The sequence below is a fragment of the Heptranchias perlo genome, chromosome 14, assembly GCF_035084215.1.
Source record: "Heptranchias perlo isolate sHepPer1 chromosome 14, sHepPer1.hap1, whole genome shotgun sequence".
NCBI lineage: Eukaryota > Metazoa > Chordata > Chondrichthyes > Hexanchiformes > Hexanchidae > Heptranchias > Heptranchias perlo.
This window is the reverse complement of record NC_090338.1, coordinates 24,560,477-24,579,232: the sequence shown is the minus strand read 5'-3', so window position 1 is coordinate 24,579,232 and position 18,756 is coordinate 24,560,477. Positions and strand designations below refer to the sequence as shown.

Genomic DNA, 18,756 nt, shown 5'->3' with positions numbered 1-18,756 from the left:
TCTTTATTTAGTGACTTAAACAGAACACGTAGCAAGCATGAAGCAACTCAATCAATACATGGATTGTTCTACCTGATAATACAAGTGGGGGTTTGCAACGATCCTTATTGAATGATTAAAAGAGCACATAAGCAGGCATGAAGCAAAGCGAGCAAGTAGCATATACAACCTTATGCACCAAAGCAGCCGTCTAGGTCTAGAAGTAGGGTGTCAATTGCTGCAGTAACAGGTGCGTCGTTGAGAGATGTGTCGAGTGATGTGTCAGGTTCTTCTCATCAAGATTTGTCTTTTCATCAAAGTTTAGAGACAAAGTGGTTTGGTCAAAGCTCAGAATCAAAGTCTTTTTGTCAAAGTTTAGAAGCAAAGTATCGAAGTGCTCATTGTTGGAGGAGCTCATACTGCAGTTGTTAACTCTTGAAACTTCTTCCAGCTTCTCCGACGTTGTCTGTTATCTTGACTGCTACGATGTCTTGTCTTTATATGCTTCTGTGCAAATAGGTGTGAACCAAGTTACGAGAAGGCCCAATTTGTCCATAGCATTAAGGTGGATGGCTGGTTGGACCACTCATGGACTGTATAAATCCCTTATATCCTCCCCTCTATGTGAAGCCAGGTGTCCTATCAGTTCTTCGTCCTTTGCAGTTGTTGTTGACATTGAGAACCTTCTGGAAGCTTCTCCTTATCAGTTGTTATTGAAAGTCACAGCCTGTTTACAGTTTCTGTGCTATATTGCTCCTGCAGTGTTAAACTGATGTCCAACTGTCCAGTTTAAACGGTCTGCGCTTCACTGTTTTGCAATTGTGCATTTATACAGTAATGTCCAGGCCAAGGTAACCTTTGCTTTCAAATGTACTATAAATGTACTATCCAAGTGAATGTCCAAATCCTTAAAGGGACTGGTTAACCCTTTATTTTGAATCACCCAGTAGTTCAAAAGAGTAAAATGGGGTTTGACCCAATGTCCAAAATCCTTACATTGCATTGGTGCATTTTTTAACTATTTAGCTCCATATATTTTTACATTGCATGACTTTGATTTCCAAATCTGTTCCTTACAGCACTCTTGTTTCCAGCTGCTATTTCACTTTCAAACACCAAAGTGAGTAGAATGGGAATTGCTTTATAGGTTGCAATAGTGTTCCTGAATTTGCAGGAGAAAGAATAGTTCTTTAGGGGATAGGAAAGGCAGATGCTACACTGCCTCATTCATTACACCTTACCTTAGGAGCCACATTGGATCACCCAGATAATTCTTTCTGGGCGTATCAGAGGAGATTTGTCTTCAGTGCCTCCACTTCAGAAAGAAGACTGCCATACACCTACGCTATCTTTTGGAGGCTGATCTGCAGATGATTTGCATCACAGAGATGGCTCTTCCCGCACGTGTTGTGAATTTTTACCTACAATGGACTATTTGTGGAATTCTTTCTCTTTGGGCACAGCACATACAGGAAATCATTTGACGGCATCTGACATATTGCGATAAGCCAGAGTACAGTAGCAGGAGTTCTCTGTTCAACACCTGGGTCATGCTACATTTACCCTAACAAAGTTGGTTACCACTAGCTGTTTCTGCAGGCTATAGACAATGCACATCCCAAACCAGATTTGGAGCGATGTATTCTATGATATTGCACAAAGAAATCAGGCATTCTAAAACCAACAGAAATAAGGGCTGCGTCAATGACTCCAAGACAGCACAAGAAAAGCATCTTCATTGTTTTTGGCATTTTGAGGAGCTTAGTAAACTTTGTAATTACTGTGGATCGACTATTTGTACTGAGTACTGTTCATTTATCTGTTAAATATTCAGCAAATTTGTCTAATGGCATACAGCCTGAGCCATGGTCTAATAGAGTGTATATTCTTCCACCAGGACATCATTTGATGACATGTGATACATTGCGGTAAGCCAGAGTACAGTAGCAGGAGTTCTCTGTTCGACACCTGGGTTATGCTACATTTACCTAGATATACAGGGTATGCTTATGGAACATAGGAACAGGAGTAGGCCTTTCAACCCCTCGAGCCTGTTTCACCATTCAATTAGACATAGCTGACCTGAATCTCAACTCCATCTACACGACTTGGTTCTGTAACCCTTAATACCCTTGCCTAACAAAATTCTATCAATCTCAGTTTTTAAATTTTCAATTGACCTAACCTCAAAAGCTTTTTGGGGGAGCGAGTTCCAGATTTCCATTACCCTTTGTGTGAAGATGTGCTGCCTGACATCACCCCGAACGGCCTAGCTCTAACTTTAAGGTTATGCCCCCTTGTTCTGGGCTCCGCCACCAGAGGAAATAGGTTCTCTATATCTATCCTATCAACTCCTATAATCCTTAAACACCTCAATTAGATCACCATTTAATTTTCTTAATAAGAGACATGAGAATTGCAAATAATACACCACTGTTCAAAAAAGGGGAGAGGGATAAACCCAGCAATTGCAGGCCACTCAGCCTAACTTCGGTGATGGGGAGACTTTTAGAGACAATAACCCAGGACTAAATTAATTGGCATCTGGAAAAGTATGGGCTAATAAATGAAAGTCTGCATGGATTTGTTAAAGGAAAATCATGTTTGACTAATTTCATTGAGTTCTTTGATGAAGTAACGGAAAGGGTTGATGAGGGTAGTGCTGTTGATGTTGTGTATATGGACTTCCAAAAGGCATTTGATAAGGTACCACATAATAGACTTGTAAGCAAAATTAAAGCCCATTGAATTAAAGGGACAGTGGCAGCATCGATACAAAATTGGCTAAGGGACAGAAAGCAGAGAGCAGAATGTTTTTCAGACTGAAGGGACGTATACAGTGGTGTTCCCCAGGGGTTGGTATTAGGACCATTATTCTTTTTGATATATATTAATGACCTGGATTTGGGTATACAGGGTATAATTTCAAAGTTTGCAGATGACACGAAACTCGGAAATGTAGTAAACAACGTGATGGATAGTAACAGACTTCAGGAGGACATAGACAGACTAGTGAAATGGGCAGATGAAATTTAGGGCAGAGAAGTGTGAAGTGATACATTTTGGTAGGAAGAATGAGGAGAGGCAATATAAACTAAATGGTACCATTTTAAAGGGGATACAGGAACAGAGACACCTCGGGGTGTATGTACACAAATCTTTGAAGGTGACTGGACAAGTTGAGAAGGCTGTTAAAAAAGCATATGGGATCCTGGGCTTTATTAATAGAGACATAGGGCTTGATTTTACACATAAATTGCGGGTGCGTTGGGGGTGGGGCGGCTGCGAAAATTGCAGAAATGCGGAGCGGGTTCAGAAGCCGGCTCCAACCCGAGTTCCCCACGGACGCACCTGTGTGCGCACAGGTGTCCCGAATCCGGAAGTCCAGCTGGCAATTAAAGCCAGCGGCATGATAGTTAAAGAGCCAAATATACTTCATTGAGGTACTTAAGGCACTTTACTTGTGACATATTAGGTAGTTAGAACGAATTTTAACTTACCTGGGCGCCTTTCCCACGGCTTCTGATTCATGTCTGGTTATCCACCGTGAAGGGCCAGATCAGGCAAAATGAAACAAAATAAATTAAATAAAAAACCATTACATGAAGTTAAAATACAAAATCAACCTACCTTTCCGCCCTGCTCCGATGTCCGATGTCCCCCTCTCTGATCTCCCCCTCTTCACCCCCCCGATGTCCCCCCCCGATCTTCCCCTCTCCCCCCGCCGATCTTCCACTCTCCCTCCAATCTTCCACTCTTCCCGCCCCCCGATCTTCCACTCTCCCCACTGCCCCCCCCACCGATCTTCCGTTCCAACGCCGGATGACGTCTCACTGTCTCTCTTTCTCTCCCCCCACCCCTCGCGTTGCAGCTCCTGTCGGCAGCCAGCCTGAACGTGTCAGAAACTGTAAGTTTTGTTTATCCGGGTTTGCCACGCGCACCTTCATCCCCACCCCCCCTCCCTGCTGCCAACCCGCCACCATTTCAAAATTGAGCCCCTAAAGTACAAAAGGAAAGAAATTATGCTAAATCTTTAGAAAATACTGGTTAGGCCTCAGGTGGAGTATTGTTTTCAATTCTGGGCACCACACTTTAGGAAGGATGTCAAGGCCTTAGAGAGGCTGCAGAAGAGATTTATTAGAATGGTACCAGGGATGAGGGACTTCAGTTATGTGGAGAGACTGGAGAATCTGGGGTTGTTCTCCATGGAGCAGAGAAGGTTAAGAGGAAATCTGATAGAGGTGTTCTATATCATGAACGGTTTTGACAGAGTAAATAAGGAGAAACTGTTCCCAGTGGCAGAAGGGTCGGTAACCAGATTTAAGGTGATTGGCAAAAAAACCAGAGGTGACATGAGGAAACATTTTTTTGCACAGAGCGTTATTATAATCTGGAATGCACTGCCTGAAAGGATGTTGGAAGCAGATTCAATAGTAACTTTGAAAAGGGAATTGGATAAATACTTGAAGGGAAAAAATTTACAGGCCTATGAGGAAAGAGCAGGGGAGTGGAACTAATTGGATAGCTCTTTCAAAGAACCGACGCAGGAATGATAGGCTGTGCTGTGACATACTACTATAAGAGACCTGTTTACAAGAGTGACCTGGTGACGCTGAACCCAAGAAAAATATTAAGATCTTCCAGGATCAGGCTGATTAACCTGTTGTTGACGATCTTCTGGCAGTATTCGCACTGCCACTGTGTTACCCACCTTAGGTGGGGGGAGGGAATTGGCCGCAGCACCTGCTGAAACGTAGCACGATCAGCTGACCCAACTGAAGGGGAATATGTTTTTTTTAACCTCCCACCTTTACCTCGTGCAATCAATCAGCCTGTAATCGATTGCATTAGGCAAGGCAGCTCTTTAATTTTTAACCCCCAGTCAGAAGGGTGGGAATTTTTTGTAAATGCAAACAATGCACTACTTCAGTCATTGCTTCTCACTTTCTAAGCTTTAGTGCAGCTCAAGCCAGGTGATGCGAGTTATCAAATCATCTGGAGTTTCTCTTAGAACGCAATATTTAAAGGTTTCAAAGGCATGTTCAATTTTGAATCTTTGAAATTATTCAGAATATCATTGTGAAGATGTTTGTAGACTCCATTACTTCTGCATTGTCCCTCCCTCTAAATGGCCCACATATATGCATGTGGGAAGTTATTACTTTCTTGTCCCTCCCCATGGGAAAACACCTTCACTGAGCAACATTAGCACCATCCCTGCATACAATAGAAATTGTAAACATATGTGGGACATCAAGGATAAAATCCACGTCCCACCATTCTATGCATGTTGGACTAATGATACCGTGCTCAGGCTGAGTGTATGAAATACTTAAGCATATTTGGAACTTTTTTTTAAAAGAACAAAATAGATCAAGTTTACATTCAATAATGTGCACATTGGTGTACCACCTAATAAGGAGCTACATGTATATTTTTGAACTCATAATTTAAATAGACAAGCCTGATTTCTCAGCAAGCCTTGATTTACTTTGCCAGTACCTAGCCTTAGGAAAACAATTGCTCTATAAGAGGTGAGATGGTACAAGGTGGGTGCAAGGTGACAAGAGGAGGAAAAGGAGAGAGGATCCAAAACCAGGACTCCAGCTGTTTGAAATCAACTCAGGAGATCTTTGCAAATGACATGGGTAACTCAAGGGTTTATTAGCAACTCCTCTGGAGAGAGTAAAAACACAGTTGCCAGGACTTATTCTGTACTGGCCATGATCTAGGTTGAATGTATGAGGGGGTAGGTAGGGTTGATTAACAACATCTCAGAGCTGGGGTTGTTTTGAGAGCCACTATTCTCAGTACTCTGAAGAGGGAGTCCAAATTCATTGAGATTTTTACAGTTCAAGTGGAGTGTATACTGGCAAATCATGTCATAGCACCACATGACTGAGATACACCAACACATAGCATAAAGATCAGTCACCAAACTCATTCTAGTATCAAAAAAAATCTGTAAAAGGAACCTCAAAATAGATGATTTAAGTCAGTAGTTTGTAATAGTATTCGGATTACAGCCATGATTGTGTTTGGACCTTGGGACATGTCCAAAATATATAAAAAGATTACCAACTCCTCCATAAGCTGTCCAATACTTACCAAGCACATTTGGATTCTGATGATGGAGGTGCACAAGAATGGGATATGTGCAAGTAGAATTTTAAGTGTGACCTTCACATAGTTGATTGGTCATTGATATTGTGTCAAAAGCACCATACTCTTTCTCCCACTGGACTTACTGGTATAGTCAGGCTCAGGATATTTTATATACTAGTCGATCTCGTGCTTCTATACAATTTGAATTTCTTAAATAACAAACATTAAAACAATGTAAATTTTTAAGAAATCCAAATCATTACTATAATTATTGTTTAAAGACTTCAAACTTAATAATTATGTGTTGAATACCACAGGAGATTGACTAGTATATAATATAATGCATGAACTCAAGGCCTGAGGGCATTACTGCATGTTCAAAATCACCCTCAAAATCTGCAAAATGTTCATTCTGTCCTTTTTCCCCTCTTTTTTGCTTGTAAATAGGATCCAAGGTAAGCATATTTTTTAATTGCATGTCTTTAATTGCATATTTATAGGCAACAAAAGAGAAGAGAGAAAGTGATGCAGAATACAAGTAGAAGTACAGGACTGATGTTTCCACATACATAAGGGTTAGAACATAGTCCAGCATTGTAGAATGCACTATTTGAAAGCTGAATGAGTTGTGCATGTTATAACAAGTTATGAAGCGTAATATGGTCCCCATTCCTTTAGCCTGCGTTCACTAGGTGTTCTAACATAGGATACTAAGACCAGATGAATGTTGCTTTTAGGAAGGCCAGGCTATAGTGCTATAATTGTTATTGGGGAAACTTTACTTGTGGAGTCACTTACACCAGCTAAGTCCTTTAGGTTGCAAAATCTAAATTGAGATATAACATTATTTAGGAGTTCCCTTAAAGAATATCCACATTTCAGGCCTCCATTTATTTTCTGCAGAAAATCAGACCCAGAGATGCATGCAGATTGCATGTGTGATGACAGCATGGCACATATATAATGCAATGTGTATCCTGAAATCACAAATGTGATGTGATGCATCTCTGATCTCCATTTCAGATTGGGAAACAAAAAGGTTTTTTTTGGAGAGGAAGGGGTTTGGCAAATTTGGTAGGAAAACAGTTTTTCGTGAACCTCCACCCAAAAAATGGGAATTTATGGTGAAAATTGGTAAAAACTATTTTAAAGATGCTTATCAATAATCCTGCTTGGTGGTGACCTGGTAATTTATGAGTTACAGTAGTGTTTTGGGTGAAGAGGATAGCAACAGCAAACCATTCTATCTGAGGCAAAGGAAATACTAACGATCGATAACATCCCACACGAAAGACTGTTACACAAGCTTAATGCCAAGGGTATCCTAGGATAAGGAATTGGCTGAGAGAGAGGAAACAGCAGGTACAAATTAGGTGAATAATGCCAGGGAAAATGTATTAAATGGCTGAAGGATCAGTCCTGATAGGGAACTAAAGAGGAAGCATGTGTGGCAAAAAAAACAATGGATACATGGAAATGATTTCAGGGATGTGATCTTGCCTTAGGGTTTGCAAGTTACAATTTGCTCTGACGATTTATGACTTTCAATCACTCTCAGCTATTCATTATTCTTCATGTAATATTATTGATCATATTATGTGACATGAATCCAGTGCATAATATTTCTTGATCAACTTTCTGCGATTGCATCAAGTCTATCAGTGTGGACGTCATCACTCATCAATGCATTCATCATTAGCATGCACAGTGAGAGCTGCTACTGATCAACAGAGCATAACCTCCCCATGATATTCACAGTATATGTATTATTAAAAATGGGTTCCTCAGCATGATTTCAAGACTGTATACACATCTCAGACACTCAAAATAGCAGTACCCCTACCTGGTATGGAATGATAAAGTAATTGATGCCTCCCAAACCAGCATCCAGAATACAAGTTATCACTAGAATTATGAGAGCTATTTGCTGGCAGACTTGTTGTGGATGTGAGCTGAGCAGCTCTTACTTATTTTTCAGAGCTGCCATAGTGCAGGTTCCTGGAGACTGTGAGTGAGCAGATTCAAAGTCAGATGACAGAGGAGACATTGAAATCACCTCCCTTTGCCCCTTGGCCTCGCAGTAATGTGAAGCTTTAATACAAAAGGCATAGGGAGTAAATTTAACCTAACCTCCTTGGTGGGCAGCTGGCAGGATCGAATCAGGCGCCTATTTTACAATCCGCCTAATTTTACTTTCCATCGAGCGGGGTGTTAAGTGGGCACCAGGTCCAATCCTTTCAGTTCCCCACCAGGTGGGTTGAAAAGGTAGTTAGCATCTATTCTTCATCCAATACAATATGCCAAAACCCATTCTTTGTATCCGTAACCATGAATAGTTTTACTCTGTCTAATTCAGGAAGAACATCAGCTATGATTTGAAATGGGTAGTGATTATGTTCAAGGCCAGTCTCAATCAATGCCCAGGCGCACTTTATCATTCCCTTTCTTTACCATCACCACTGAAGAGACTCAGTGGGATAGATCTTGATTTTGTGCGATAGTGTTAAATTATGAGGACATGTGGCCTAGACTTGTCATTTATTCCCTTGAGTATAGATGATGAAGGGGTGATCTAATTATAGTGTTTAAGATGATTAAAGAAGTTGATAGGATAAATAGAGAGAAGCTATTTCCTCTGGTGGGGAAGTCCAGAGTCCTTTAAATTAGAGCTAAGTCTTCCAGGGGTGATGTCAGGAAGTGATGTCAGGAAGTACTTCTTCCAATGAACCTGTGGAATTCTCTACCACAGAAGGCAGTGGAGGCCAAGTCATTAGATGTATTCAAGAAGGAGATAGATATATTTCTTAATGCTAAAGGGATCAAGGGATATGGGGAAAAAGCGGGAACAGAGTACTGAGTTAGACGATCAGCCATGATCATTTTGAATGGTGGAGCAGGCCCGAAGGGCCGAATGGCCTACTCTTGCTCCTATTTTCTATGTTTCTATGTTTCTTCACACAAAGGGTAGTGGAAATCTGGAACTCTCTCCCCCAAAAAGCTGTTGGGGGTAGGTCAATTGAAAATTTCAAAACTGAAATTGATAGATTTTTGTTAGGCAAGGGCATTAAGGGTTAAGGAACCAAGTCAGGTGATGAAGTTAAGATACAGACCAGCCATCATCTAATAGAATGGCAGAACAGGCACGAGGGGCTGAATGGCCTACTCCTGTTCCTATGTTCCTATTTTCTGTTGGCCCTCTTAGAAGACAGATGTTAGGCTCCTTGGGCTCAGAATATCGGGAATAATTTCGGCCTTAAAGACATAGGGGAAGTTCCAGTCAAAGTCCCATAAGAAAGCCAGATTTTTGTTTTTTGCAGGAAATGGGCCAGGATGCATATCTGGCCACCTTCTAATAACTTGGAGTAAATGTTTAACTTATGCGGTGGCAGAAACTGTGATTTGCATGTTGATGGTCTTCAGTTTAATTTGAAGGTTCCAAACCCTGTGAATGAGATTGTACTGCTGTGCAATAGCTGGGATGGCTGGAGCACCCCAAGCAGCACTCTGGGTACTTCTGCAGCCCACCTTGCAGGGAGCTAGTAAGAGGCGACATCATTGTGCCAAGCAGTAGGTGGAAGAACAGGGAAAACAAATGTGGTATGGGAATGGTTAGACTGTGAGGCTTCTCTTTTTATTCCAGGTGACAAAGAGCAAGAGTATGGTCAATGGGGCGAGGGAGTTTCCTACTCTGTAGCAGAGAAAAATTTCTTAATGGTTCAAGAGAGGCCCAGGCGAATAACTTCAGTAGCTGTCATGGGGGCTTCTGTTTGTTTCCTTTCATCTGCCTCCAAATAAGCCATATCACAAAAGGGAGTGGGGCACAGTACTAAACACTGCCTCCATTACTGAGTGCAAAAGACTAACAAGATTCTGCATCAAATCCTGAAGCAGCAAAACCATTATTTTTTCAATAAGTCAAAATTAAAGACCTAGCTTGGCCACACCAGCCTGTCCCTTAAGATTGACTCAGGAATGAGCAGCACCAGACTTTTATGGGGGCAGATTGCCCTGAATTGCACCTGTTGCCACTAAAGCAAATATTGGTACAGAGCCCTCTGACATTCACTTGCATGAAATTTACATTGCTGCACCCTCTTCTGATGTAGTTGCGTGCAGACACCAGAAAAGCCATAGATGAGTTTGTATGCAGTGCTATTCAGAAGCAAAGGATTAGCATCCATGTTTCTTCTACATTGCACCTATTTTTCAAGCACTATTTGGGATCAGGGAAGAGGAAAATTGGCCCTATAATTTATTTTCCTATTGGTCTTCTACAGATCCAAAAATTTCAAGCAAGAGAATAAGATCGATATTCGAGTCCCAACCAACTTCATCTACAATTTGTAGCTGCTGTTGACTTTTGCTGTGATTTCTGACCTTTGGACACTTGGCTAAAAAATGGTTCTATTCTCCCCGTGTATTACACTTCGACCACCAAACACGATAGGCTTAGTTTGTATTCTGACATGGCATTTTCCACAGTATTTGCAGTCTATTTCAGGAGCTTTCCAAAATTTACTGTAGGTTTCATTAATCTCTTCAAAAAACAAAGCTCTATCTTCCTAAAAACAACCTTTACATCAGTCCTGACTTCATCTATCTCAAATTGAAGATCATCAAGTATTTTTAGTACCTTTCTGCCATTACAGGTAATTCTGGTAGTACTTCTTCTGACATCTTTGGTTGCTTAATGAGATATAATGTAATCTTATAATTGTCCCAAATTTAGCTACCGCCTCTAGCTTTGCTGGAAAATGGACATGTTTTAATAGTAGATTCACAGAACTGTACATTGGCTGCACTCCCAATACTTAACATTTTAATTTTCCATTTTAAGTGACTTTGCCTTACACAGAGTAAGATACAGTCCAAGAAAAGCAGTATAGGATCTGTATTTTACCAGTTTAGAGTACTCAGCTGAAAAACTCATGAAGCAGTAAGAAGTTGGCTTTCCTGGCATCAAATGTTCTTTTTTGCTTTTTATGTATCTCCTCTTAAAATATTCTGATAGCTTCAGAATGATTTACTTCCAATTCCAACACCACGTAACATTCATTATTATATTCAGTTGGCAGCAAACTAGGAAAGACTTCAGAGCTTCAATATGTGCAGGCAAGGATCTTCTTCCCTCCCTCTGCAATTTCTGGATGGAATTTGGGCAGGCATATTGAAATGTTATTCAAATGACTGCAATACATCATCTGACATATTTTTCATCATTTGGCCCATATCAACACTGAATGCAAGGGATGCCTAGAATGTCAAAGTTTTACTGGTAACCTGGATGCCGCCGGCAATGCTGCATTTCTGAGGCTTGCCATAGCAAGTTTCCACCACCACTGCTGGCAGACCCCTAGACAGAGGCCGGGATCTCCACCAAAAATAATTAAATGACCCTGAGGCTGCAAAATCGCCTGGTGTCAGGAGCAAATTCTTTGTGGCAAATTCTTTGTACTCGGCCACATCAAAAATGCACTCCATTTCTACAAAAGCAATAGTCTGTAGTATTTCACTAGACTACGTGCATCTATCATTCGTACAAATATGTCTGGATGAGAAGGAACAGCCAGGAAATTTTCGTACAAAGTCGCACCAATATTCATACACCCCCAATGTAGGGGAGACCACACTGTGAACAGTGACTATAAATTGGAGGGAGTATGTCTCACATGGAAGGGAATTTTCCAGTGGAAGGACTGCCAAAGGGATCATGAACAAGGGCATCATGAAAGGAACAATCCCTTCTGGAAAGCAGAGAAGGGAGGGGAGGAGAAAAAGTGTTTGGTGGTGAGATCACGTCGTAGGCACTGGAAATGGTGGAAGATGATCTGGCAAATGTGCAGGCTAGTGGGATGGGAAATAAAAACAAGGGGGACCTGTCACTGTTGTGAGAAGGAGAGGTGGTGAGAGTAGAGGCACAGAAAGCAGAACAGACATTGTCATGGACGTTAGCTAAGGAAGAAGGAAACTTTGGTGCAAAAAGTTGAATCATCAGTGCATATCTGATTGAGATAGAAAAACTGGGAGAAATTAATGGAGTCTTTACAGGAAACAGGGTAGAAAAAAGCATAATCCAAGTAGTTTGTAGGAGTCTTTAGGTTTGTAATCGATGCTTTTTTACTGCATCACTGGGATGATCTTTGTACATCATCCACTAGTTCTTACTCCTTTCTAACCTTTTAAAAAATCTGGTTGCAGGCCTTTAAGTCTATTAACTGCATCTGACAGGAATTAGCATTCCCAACTCTTGACTTTTTCTGTTGTAACCTTCTCTCCACCTTCATTTGGTTCAGCCCTATAAACATAATTCCCTATCTTCCAATTTCAGGTTCTGATGAAAGGTTTGCCCACAAAATGTTAACCTATCCTTTCTATTTTCCAATACCAATGGACCTGCTGCGTGCTTCCAGCATTTTCTGTTTTATTCGAAATGTATTAATTAACAACAACAACTTGCATTTATATAGCACCTGTAATGTAGAAAGAAGCATCCTAAGGTGCTTCATAGAGGTGTAATGAAAAAAAAAATTCACTTGACAGCTTCACGGAAACTGCCTTAGGGTAGGGGACTGTTGACTTTAAATTAATGAAGTCAGATGAACAGCCAAGACCTACGCTGCTGTGTGCAAGTATGAGAGCAGTATTCAAACTTTGGACAGGGTTGGTCTTAATGGAGATATGAAAGTTAAGGCTTGAAATGGCTATGAGCAATATTATCATATTAATGCATAATGCATTTATATCAAGTTCCTCTCTCCTCTATTTTAACATTACCCACATAAAATACGTGGGTTAATCCAGTGGTAGGAGAGTCAGGAACCAGAGGGCACAGATTTATGGTAATTGGCAAAAGAACCAGAGGCAGCATGAGGAAAAATGATTTTACGCAGAGAGTTGCTATGATCTGTAATGCACTGGCTGAAAGGGTGGTGGAATCAAATTCAATAATAATTTTCAAAAGGGAATTGGATAAATACTTGAAGGGGAAAAATTTACAGGGCTATGGGGAAAGAGCATTGAAGTGGGATAATTGGATAGCTCTTTCAAAGAGCTGGCACAGGCACGATGGGCCAAATGGCCTCCTTCTGTGCTGTATCATTGTATGATTCTATGAATGCCTCCATCAAAATAGTGAAGAAAGGAGTTTGATAGGTATGTATTAAGCATCGGTAATTTCCAACTTCAGTCTCTAAGATTCAACTGAAAATTCATCATTTGAAGAGGGAAGAAGTCTCAGAGGAACAGTAACAGCTGAGGAAACTGGTCAGGTAAGCATTTCAAATTATATATTTAAAAGAAGAATTGTTCAACACCATTTCCTCTAATTAGCCTTTATCATGCCACTTCGATTTTTGAATTGCAATATTCATCCTAATTGTTCAGTGCACTCATCAGTTATTTTTCTCATTGGTGTGTGCAATGCTTTGTCAGTAAAGCCTGGGATGATTCCCCGCTAAGCTGCCTCTCTCTATGCATTGTTGTTTCTGTAACAGTTTCATGAGTTAAAGGAGAATCATAGTCTGGAAGGAAGAGGAGAAAGGAACTGGTAATCTGATGCTGAATCTATATTACAGTACTGCACCTGAGGCAGTGCTGTCATATGAAAAGTCAGAGCTAGTGGCTGAACTTATATAGAGTAGCCCAGTAGGTGATTTTGTCCCTTGCTGTCAGAAATCCAGTGCCAGTGGCAAACACAAGTTGTTAATTTTGAAGTTGCGTCCTCTTGTTCTATGCTCACATCCAAATTAAATAATATGCTTGAATCTACGTTATCCATTTCCTGCATTTGTTAATGGCTATCTTCTTTTTAGCTGTCCATTTCAAGTCATTTAGATGCATCTGATGATCTTCAGTATCTTTTGCATTATATATTTTTCTCAGACAGTTTTTGTCCAAGGTTTCTCAATGTCCAGTTAGTGCAGGCTTACAGCTTTGCGTACTTGTAATTGGCTCTTTCTCTGTGAGAAATTGCTTCACTGAAGCATTAAGTTCATGCCCCCTCAAATGTGGTTTCTTTTTAAGAGTCTTTTCTTTATCATTTTTTGTGCATGGTAGTAACGTTGGAGTCATTAAGGATGGCTTGTTTCCACCGTGTTAGGTTGATTAATTTGTGTAGTTTTGACCTACAGCTGATTTGGTGACTTAACTCACAATCAATACAGCTGTAAAATGTGCTCTAGCATCTTGTCAGTAAATAGAGGAAATTACCCATGATTTTCTACCAAAATACTTTCAACTACAAGGCTACATCCAGGACAATCTTGCATTTTTCAGCATCCCTTGCAAACATCTAAAGTATATGAAAAATTGTGATTTCTTGTAAAATAGAAGATGGATAAAAACTGAAATTCAGTACAGTTCTTCACTTTGAACAGATACAGCTGCTTGGTCAGTTATAGGCAAGAGAGTTTATAACTTGCCAGCAAACAGAATGTAATTTGTTACCCTCATGAGATGAGAAGGTTTACAAATTCAAAATGGAGGCTTTCCTCTTAATGGGAGCAGCCATTCACTACTTTTAAGACATTCTTACCAGGCCACTTTGCTGGCTAAAATACAAAGGAAAAACTAGAAATACTATCATAAAAGATTTCATAAAAGGGAAATTGTCTTTGTGAAAAAGTAATTGACAGAGTATTTATTTTTTGGTGGGAAGGTGAAGAGTCATGTCCTTTTTGCATGCCATCACTTACAAATAATGACCTGCTGCATTTCAATATGATTAACATTATTGCATTGAAAAAATGGTTTGCTGAACAGTTTTTTCCCACAAAGATGTGTGTGACAGTGATTTACTGGGCAGGATTTTCTGCTTCTGCACTCACTGTGATTATTTCCCCCTTCATTAAAGTGATTGGCCAGAGGTCACGTGCTGGCAAGTGCAGGAGCAGGAAACCCAATACACTATGTCCAAATAATTATCCTGGACTCTTCTGTGGAAAGAAAAAAGAAACTCAAAACTCCTGGGGGTAGAGTTTCTGCTTGTTTACAAGAACACAAAGAACAGAAGAAATAGGAGCAGGAGTAGGCCCTACGGCCCCTCGAGTCTGCTCTGCCTTTCAATAAGATCAAGGCTAATCTTTGGCCTCAAATAAACTTTCCCCCATATCTCTTGATTCCCCTGGAGTCCAAAAATCTCTCTATCTCAGCCTTGAATATACTCAATGATTCAGCATCCACAGCCCTCTAGGGTAGAGAATTCCAAATATTCACAACCCTCTGAGTGAAGAAATTCCTCCTCATCTCAGTCTTAAATGGCCGACCCCTTATCCTGCGACTATGCTCCCAAATTCTAGACTCGCCAGCCAGGAGAAACAGCCTCTCAGCATCTACCCTATCAAGCCCCCTCAGAATCTTATATGTTTCAATGAGATCACCTCTCATTCTTCTAAACTTTAATAGGCCCATTCTACTTAATCTCTCCTCATAGGACCATCCTCTCATCCCAGGAATCAATCAATCATGCCAGTAATATCAACGCAATCCGGACGAAATCGTCTGAACCAGCGCAAAAGATCAGGGAATTTTGAGTTCCCTGATCACTCACGTTCGCGTTTTCCACATATTTTTACGCTGTTTTAAAATTCATTTTGCCCGCAAAACTGGCCACGCCCCCAGGTCCAAATTGCAAGATTCTGCCGATTGCGCTGGTTCGGGAAGGCTCTTCAAATTGAATTCATTTTCTTAGGCGCACGGATACTTGTAGGTACGTTTTAAAAGGTTTTCATATCAAAAAATATTTAATTTACTAAGAAACTGGCTAGTGTACACCAATGAAACTATTAAATGATGCAGTATGGTTTTTTAAAGTCATTTTCAGTGATTTTAAATCAGGTTACTCACAGGTGGAAGACTGGACACTTATTAAAAATGCTTATTTTTGGTGATAGACCCATTTTCAGCTGTACTAATAAAACTGCACTAGATTACCACTCTTACATACATCAGGGAATACTTCTTAATGGAAAAAAGAAAAAACAAAACGATTACGTTCTATTACACTGCCCGATTGCGCTGGTTCATGGAAGATTTTAGGTTTGTGATTATGCAAATGAATTTTATCTGAAACTTGAACTGTAACCTAATCAACGCAATTTCGAGCACATTTTGAAACTCTACCTCTAGAATTCATGAAATGCTAACAAGACAGGATATATGAATAAAAGAGCTTACCACAGCAGTTAAAGAGGTGGTGTACTGTCTTAAAGGGGTGGTGTTGCTTCAGTTGAGGTGAAGGGGTTCAGGTAGGCTTAGTTCCTTCATTGCTTTCTAGTCAGCACGTGTTGGCCACCAGCAGTAAATGGCACATCATTTTGGAGATATTCAGATTCAGGAGGTTGTGCATCTATGATGCTAAAGACATAAGTGAAAAAGTTGATCAAGTCAGAACAACAGCCTATTGATATCACATGGATTGTGTGTGACAGGTAGAGAGGTTGCATATGGCTCCTCTCTCTCACTGGGGTCGATTTTTACTCCTGGGCAGGAATGCAGCCTAGCGAACAGCTGGCCCATCTGGGAACAGGATCAGGGAGGCTCGGAAGATTTTAACAGCCGGACCTCATTATCGTGCTGCTTGCCAACTTCCTGACCAAAAGGCCCGGGAAATCGGCAGGAAGTGGCTGCCCAGCCATTAAAATCGGATGCCTCAGAGGCTATTGCCGAGGACGCGTGGGACTGGTCTCGGGACAAGGTAAGTGGATCAGAGGGCTCAGGAAGGGGTATCGTAATCTAGGTAGGGGTGGTAAGTCCAGAGGAGAGAAGGCGCGGACACGATGGGCCGAAGGGCCTCTATCCGTGCTGTATAACTCTATGACTCTATGACTCTATGACTAAGGCCTAAGGTTTCCTTGTAGCCCACAAGGAAATTTATAAAAAATTTTAAAGACTTACCTTACTGGACATCTTCTGGCCCTGCCTCCCCTGCTCAGGCTCTAAAAATAGCCATCGGGCCCCGATGTCATCATTGGAACCGAATCTGCATACTTAAAGAAGAACCCCATCGGCTTCTGGCATGCGCCTTCTCCGCCTACAATTCAAAATAGCAGCCAGCCAGATCGGGGCAATAATACACTGGGTAAGTCCCTCGTTCCATTTTAATTGCTCCCCTGCCCGTTTTCTGTCGGGAGTTAAAGCCGATCCCACTGTCTCTTTGCAGAAAGGTGATCAAAAACATGCAGCTAATCAGACATTTCAGAGCTGTCAGGCTCCTCTATGCAGCAAAATGAAGGGATAAATCAGGTCACTGCCTGAGGACAGCTCTAAGCAAAGCTTTCTTTCCATTGTCATTCGTCAGTCTAAGCATCAATCTTAAGCCTCAATTTTAGCCTAACCATAGCAAAAGTGTATGATATCTTTATCACTGAGGTCATAGGTCTGAGTGTCTCTGAGGAAGCTGTCGCAACATCTAGGCCTTGACGTGTGGAACGTGCTTGTCATTCCTCAGTTTGGTCATTGGTGTTCTTGGGAGAAAATCATTAAAAAACACTCGGCAAGATCTCTTCTGATTGAGGGAACATCTTCAACTAAATTCATTCACCAAGCAAAATAGGAATCAACCTTTCTGTTCATCTATGGAACAGACTTTATTGGAGGTTGGCAACTTATTTCATGAGAATTTTGTTCTATCACCTAAATCTAATCCAGCCCAGACTAATGGGGTGAAAGTCTTCTTTCTTTGTCAGGAAATACGATCATTCGAAAATGATGGACAGGAAAATAGCAACTGGTCCATCCAGCCTGTCCTATATAGTTGTGATACATCACGATACAGACACTCCCCACCCACCCGGAGCCACATAATCTCCCGGGAGAGGTGGAAAACCAAATAAAAATCCAGAGGGAAAATAATCTGGAAAATTCCTTTCCAACCCCTTTAGGCGACTGGAACTAGTCCAGGCGATCACATTGACCCTAATTTATATTACCGGACATCCACCTCTTGTACAAAGTAATCTCCACCCCAGCCAGAAAAAGGTCCAGTTCTCTCTTGAAGGAATACAATGAATCAATGTTCATCTCACGAGCCGGCAACCTGGTCCACTGGTCCACTAATCTCTGGGAAAAGAAGAACCGCCCAATGTCCAACCTAGTTCTGCCCTTACATAACTTGTAAGTGTAACCCTGGTCCTCCCTAACCTAAATGAATTTAGAATCTGAAGAAACGGGTCACTAATTGACTTCTTACTCCTCAGTGAATCTCGCAATTCCTCGCCTTTGCCTTGACCACCTGCTTAATTGGCTTTCTCCAAGAGCAATTAGTAAAACTTTAGAAAATACACTGTTTCTCGGGATCTTAATATTTGCCCTTTTTTCTGCACCATTAGACTAGAGGGAAAATTTTGTGAGGCTTACACCACCGGCAGAGCCTTGCACACAGCTAGCACACATTCAAAAATCACAGGTACACCGCCCATGATTTTCAGATATACACAGTCTGTGTGCAGCGGCCTTACAAATCTTACCCTCATAGCAGTCCTGCAGGTGCCCAATGTCAAAAAGTGACTTTTTGAAAAAATTCTATGTGACTTTGTGCATCTGTGTTCTCTCATTTCGGGTTGGCAGGTTGTAACTAGAGGGGTGCCGCAAGGATTAGTGCTTGGGCCTCAGCTATTTACAATATATATCAATGACTTAGATGAGGGAACCGAGTGTAATGTATCCAAGTTTGTT

At 41.1% G+C, this 18,756-nt stretch overlaps 1 long non-coding RNA gene across 1 annotated transcript; it reads right to left on the bottom strand.

The window, feature by feature from the left end:
- Positions 1-37: 37 nt before the first annotated feature.
- On the bottom strand, positions 38-17,107 carry LOC137332084 (uncharacterized). Its single transcript, XR_010965571.1, has 4 exons — positions 16,978-17,107; positions 16,258-16,437; positions 3,480-3,512; positions 38-1,141 (listed from the first exon to the last, which is right to left on the bottom strand). It is a non-coding gene; the product is annotated as an uncharacterized lncRNA (long non-coding RNA).
- Positions 17,108-18,756: the final 1,649 nt, after the last annotated feature.